Source organism: Microtus ochrogaster, linkage group LG7_11 (genome assembly GCF_000317375.1).
Source record: "Microtus ochrogaster isolate Prairie Vole_2 linkage group LG7_11, MicOch1.0, whole genome shotgun sequence".
Taxonomy (NCBI): Eukaryota; Metazoa; Chordata; class Mammalia; order Rodentia; family Cricetidae; genus Microtus; species Microtus ochrogaster.
The window spans coordinates 3,071,553-3,077,769 of NC_022032.1; positions in this window are offsets into that span (position 1 = coordinate 3,071,553).

Here is a 6,217-nt window from a genome sequence, read left to right on the forward strand (position 1 = left end):
AGTCAGAGAACAACTTTCGGGAATCTTCTCTCCCAGGGATTGAACATAGGCCTATCGGCAAGCACCGTTACCTTGACAATAACTAATAAGTGGATACAGGAATACATGGGTTGTTATTTTTAGATGAATGCCAAAATATTAAGGACATATAACTTTTTAAAAAATGTAGCCAGGACTGGTGGTGCACACTTGTGTCCCAGCACTCAGAACACAGAGGCAGGAGGGTCAAAAGCTTAAGTCTAGCTTGGGCTACATAGCAAGGCTAGCTTGGGCTACATAGAAAGGCCTGCTGCAAAAATAAGTGTATGCATGGAGTGTTTGGCTTTAAGAAAAATTAGCAACTACTATATCCGTTTGGAGGAGAAGAATTTCTGGAGAAATTTTGCAAATGGCATTGCCCATGCCCCTACCAGGAACCACCAGAATCTCCAAAAGAGATGGGAACAATTCAAAATTTTAAAAAGGTTTGTGTTCTCGGGAGGCAGAGGCAGGCGGATCTCTGTGAGTTCGAGATCAGCCTGGTCTACAGAGCTAGTTCCAGGACAGGCTCCAAAGCCACAGAGAAACCCTGTCTCGAAAAACTAAAAAAACTAAAAAAAAAAAAAAAAAGGTTTGTGTTGGTGACAGCAACCCTTTCCCTTGGGGATGCCTGGTGGAAATGGCCCACTGGCTTCAGAAAGCCCTCAGCCCCTCCTTTAACCTGTGCTGCCACAGCCGGGCCACAGAGAAGCAATCAGGCCCAGATACACCATCAGGACTTGTTACCCTGCCTGCAGTATTCGGTACTTCAGAAATGAGTGAGATTCTGATTATACCTTCAGATTCTTGGGGATAGATTTTATTTCTCCCTTGAGCCTCCAGCTATAGAATCAGGCCAGCACCTCCATGCTTGGGTTAAGCTAGGCCCCAGGTTCTTAAACCATGGGTCACATCCTTATGAGAATATGGAATCTGCAGGGGGGCAGGGATTGTCAACAATAGAAGGTGTCCGATCCTGCAAACAGAATCAAAAACTAATTCAAGATCATATGCATAATGAATCCAAAGTGTCTGTGGTGCACTCCCCTGTGTTACCCAGTAGAGTGCTGAGCACATCCTTGGGAACTCTGGAAAGTTGTGAAAGACCCGGATAAATCCAGACCCCTCTAGCAGGAAGAATAGAACCAAAAATCTAGCACGAAGAGAAGAGCCAAAAATCTAGGTTAGCCGGTTCAGTGACTCTGTTCCAGGAACTAGCTGACCATAAAGTTAGATTATAATCTTGAGAAATGGGGAGTTACCCCCTTGTGATTATCACTGGTATTTTCGGAATTTTCCAATGACGCCCTTCCTACCCCCTTTGGATTGTGGTTTCTTCCCCTAAAAACCCCTTCTCCCAGCTACTCGAGGTCGAACTCCTCTACCCCTGTGTGGGAAATGAGTCTCGGCCCCAGATGGCTGGCTCCTGTCAATAAACCTCGTGTGATTGCAGCAAGGACGGTCTCTCGTGAGTTCTTGGGGGGTCGTGTTATCCTGAGACTTGAGTGAGAGTCTCCCTACTCCGGGGGTCTTTCAGTTGCAGGAAAGAAGCAGGAGCCCCAGCTGTGCTGACTGATGATTCCGGGCTCAATAAGCTGTCCAGGCCAAGGGTACAAGCAAGGCTGTCTATCATATCCCTGTGTAGCTCCCAGAATACCCAATGAGGGGACAAGAGATAGCTCAGCCATTAACAGCACCGATTCCTCCTGCAGAGGACCAGAGTTGGGTTCCCAGCACCCACACTGGTCAGCTCATAACCTCCTGTAACTCCAGCTTCAGGGGAGTTTTTGAGGCGTCTTGCCTATTCTGGCACCTGTGCACCCACACACTTTAAAAATAAATAAAGCTTTGGGGGGCACCTAGTGTTAATGAAGAGTTGGATAATGGTTGCCACCTTGGCAGACTCTAGGATCACCGGGGATCTGGGCCTCTGGACATGCCTGGGGGATGACCTTGATTAGGTTAGTTGAGGAGAGAAGGCTCACTCATTGAGGGTGGCACCGTTCCCTGGCTGGTGCCTCGGACTGTGTTAGTGGAGAAAAGAGTTCAGCGGAGCTAGCATCTGTTTGTCTCCGTTCCTTGAGGATGTGCTATGATCCACTGCTTCACGCTCCCGCTGTCGTGACGATGCTGTCATGATGAACTAACTCTGGCCTGTGGTCCTCAATGCACCCTTTCTTCCCCAGGTGGCTTTTGTTAAAGTATTTGTCACAGGAAAAGAAACTAAGACAAACAAGCTCTCATTTAAAAAAATTAAATCCCTACTTTCAGAAATCCAGACCGTCAATTGTAGATGAGACACAACATCTGTCTACCGTAAAATACAGGTTTTAAATACAGAAATAAACAAGCTAAACTGAGTGGTGCCCCCTTTTAGAGGCCCCCCAACTTCCAGCATCACCCGCGCGAGCTTCCCATCACTTCTCTAGCAGCAGGGGGATCTACACTGAGACAGGTTATCCCTGCTGTCACCAGAGAGCTGGCCTAGGGGAAGAGGAGCTGGCAAACCTTTGGAGGGTGCTCAGGACTTGTCATGTTAAATAGCTCTCTCTACTCACCAAATTTGCTCAGGGCACCTTGCTGAGCTACCCTTTGCACAGGAAGCACACCATAGCCAAACCATAACAGGCAAGCAGGCTCATGCGGACAGCCAGACACACCTGAAGGGAACCAAGGAATAGCTGGGTCCTTTTCCCAAGAAGCCTAGGAACCTTTTCCACACAGAGGCTGGTCACTTGAGGAACCATTACTGCTTTGTCTCTTTGCTGCCTGCTAGCATCTTCTAACACAGTGGCCTCTCAACCTTCCTAATACTGTGACCCTTTAATACAGTTCTTCATGTTGTGGTGAGCCCCAACCTTAAAATTATTTTGTTGCTATACTTCATAACTGTAATTTGGCTACTGTTATGAATCGTAATGTAAATATTGGCTATGCAGCCCTAAGAGGGTCGTGACCCACAGGTTGAGACTCGCTGAGACCCACAGCTCCTGTAGGTGTAAGGAAACAAGCCTCTCACTCAATTTAGGGTTGAAGTTTTAAAATGTGAGCAGAACTGATGCTAGGTGATGCACACCTTTAATCCCAGCACTAAGGAGACAAATACAGGTGGATCTCTGTGAGTTGAAGGCCAGCCCACTCTACACGAGTTCCAGGACAGCCAGAGCTAAACAGAAAAACCCTGGGTCAAAGAAACAAAACAGCAACACCGAAGTGAGGAATGAGTCTTAAGGGCTGGGTTGAGACTATACAAGTGACTTAAAGCTGCAGGAAGAATCAGCATCTATGTGGGGTAGGGAGAGTCATTATGGACTGAACTAACCCAGCAGGACAGAGAGAGGCCATGCTGGGTAAATGATAGCTCCATTGGGGAGGAAAAATTCACGATCACACTCCTACCAGCTGCGACTCCATCTCTGAGCCTGATTTGTAAATGCCTCACATGCAGGCCACTGTCTCCAAACAGACAGTTCCCATCATGGTGGGCTTGGGAGCTCGGCTCAGACAGCCGAGATGTGCCCGGGTGAGAACAGGTTCCAGCCCTCATCACGCCAAAGCCACGTACTGACTGAATGACGCTGGCAGCAGTACAAGGAGCTCTTGTCAGCGTCCATCTTCAGAAGATCAATATCCCTCACCTTCAGAGTGTAAGTATCAAAGATCAATGAAATTTCTCCAAGGCCGTGAAGGTAGGGCTAGGCAGAAGCCGGCCCAAGCAAGCGTTTCCCAGGACCAAGCTTTCTAGGGTGATGACCAAGATTAAACAGCATTCTGCACTCGGGGCTTCTGAGCTTACCATGGCTCTAGAGTAAAGCATATCGAGTGCATTCTGAGAGGACCTGAGCAGTGGAAATGGCTAGGAAGAAAGACTAGAAGAAGCTGTGCTTTGCCGAGAGTCAATAATCACAAAGTGCAGCTTGGTGGAATACAGAGTCAAATGATTCAACCAGTGCACACCAAGTAGGTACTGAGACCCCAGTGCATTTAAGGCACAGAACTGGGCACGATTTGGAATGTGAAGATAAGCAGGGGAGGTCCATAACACATATCTGAGATGTTTATTCTTGGATGCACTAGGGGTCGAACCCAGGGCCTCTCACAAGATAAGCAAGCATGCTACCAACTGAGTTACATCCTTGGCATGTTCAATTTTTGTTTGGATATAGCATCTCACTCTGCAGCTCAGGCTAGTCTTAATTCTCTTTCCTTTTATTTACAGGCATAGGCTACCAAGCCCATCTAAGATTATTTTATTCAGACATGGGAAGACAAATGGATCAGGAGACAACCACCATTCACAAGGTAGTTTCTTACCTGCTGTTTCTGAGAAGAGATTCCTATGTTACTAGACAGGGCCATACTGGGAGCTGGATTAGTTAATATCTATTGTTGTGACCAAACATCATACCAATGTGATTCACAGAAGATAGAATTTATTTAGGCTTCCAGCTCCAGAGGGTGGGAGTCCTTGATGGCAGAGTGAAGGCATAGTAGCTGGAGAAAAAGCTGACGGCTTACATCTTGAACCACAAGCGCAAAACAGGAATAGCAAATTCTAAGTGGTAACTTTTAGGTATTTTAGGTATTGAGTACTCTCTGTACACCTGCATGCTGGAAGAGGTGGCTGTGATCCACCATGTAGCTGTTGGAAATTGAACTCTGGACCTCTGAGCCGTCTCCCCAGCTCCCTAAATGGTAACTCTTTAAACTAGTGGTTCTCAACCTTCCTCATGCTTCAACCCTTTAATATGGTTCCTCATGATGTGGTGACCCCCAACCATAAAATTCTCTTGTTGCTACTTCATAACTATAATTTTGCTACTGTTATGAATTGTAATGTAAATATCTGATATGCAGGATTATCAGATATATGACCCACAGGTTGAGAACCACTGATTTGTACTCTCAAAGAGAGTTGTCAATGAAACCCTTCTCCCAAGCCTCGGGTTAGGATTAGTGTCTCTCAACCTTTGTTCAGAAAATGTTCAGATTTTGACCTCACAGTTGATGAGAGTTTAGCAAGATATAAAATAATGTTTAACTGGCATTCTAAACGTTTTATTATGTGATTGCCAGGCTTTTGATTACTGCTAAGGAGTAAGAAGTCTGCTAACGATCCACTGTTCCTGTAGACTGCTTCCACCGCCTGGAAGATGTACTTCCTTTATGTTCTGAGGCCCCACACTTTACTACAATGTAGCTGGTTAAAGATTTATTCTATTCTGCCTGTGTGGCACCTTAACTCTTGAAAGATTACATAATATATATTATATATAAGGTTATATATAACATATAAAAGATGATAATATAAAAAATATAATCCATATTATATATAAAAGATTTATATATATATTATATATAATCTTTTTTAGTCTTTTTATTCTACTCTGTGTCTACTTTATTTATCTTTGGAATCTGAAAGTTTTTGGCTTCACCCTTCAGCTTATTATCTGATGTTCTGTATAAATACATTGTTGCATGGAACTGTTTTAATTTCAGTGTCTATATATATATTATGTCATTTGGCTGCCATTGTCCACCATTTTTTCTCCTTTCTTGAGCATGCATTCCTTTTTAAACTTTATGATTAGTGTTGGGGTAGAGAACTGTGCATGGGTGCACATTGTAGGTCAGAAGCCAACTTTGAAGAGTGGGTTCTCCCTTCCACCTTTTTTTTTAAAATATTTATTTATTACATATACAATATCCCGTCTGTATGTCTGCAGGCCAGAAGAGGGCGCCAGACCTCATTCCAGATGGTTGTGAGCCACCATGTGGTTGCTGGGAATTGAACTCAGGACCTTTGGAAGAACAGGCAAAGCTCTTAACCACTGAGCCATCTCTCCAGCCCTCCCTTCCACCTTTACATGGGTTCCAAAGATTGGAACTCAGTTCACCAGGCTTGTGCAGCAAGCACCTGTACCTGTATCTTTCTGATCCTGAGCACATTCTTAAGAATCCCCCTTGCGCTGGGTGGTGTTAGCACACGCCTTTAATCCCAGCACTTGAGAGGCAGAGGCAGGGGGATCCCTGTGAGTTCCAGGCCAGATGAGTTCCTGGACAGGCTTCAAAGAGAAACCCTGTCTCGAAAAAATAAAACACCACCACAAAAAAAGAAGAAGAAGAAGAAGAAGAAGAAGAAGAAGAAGAAGAAGAAGAAGAAGAAGAAGAAGAAGAAGAAGAAGAAGAAGAAGAAGAA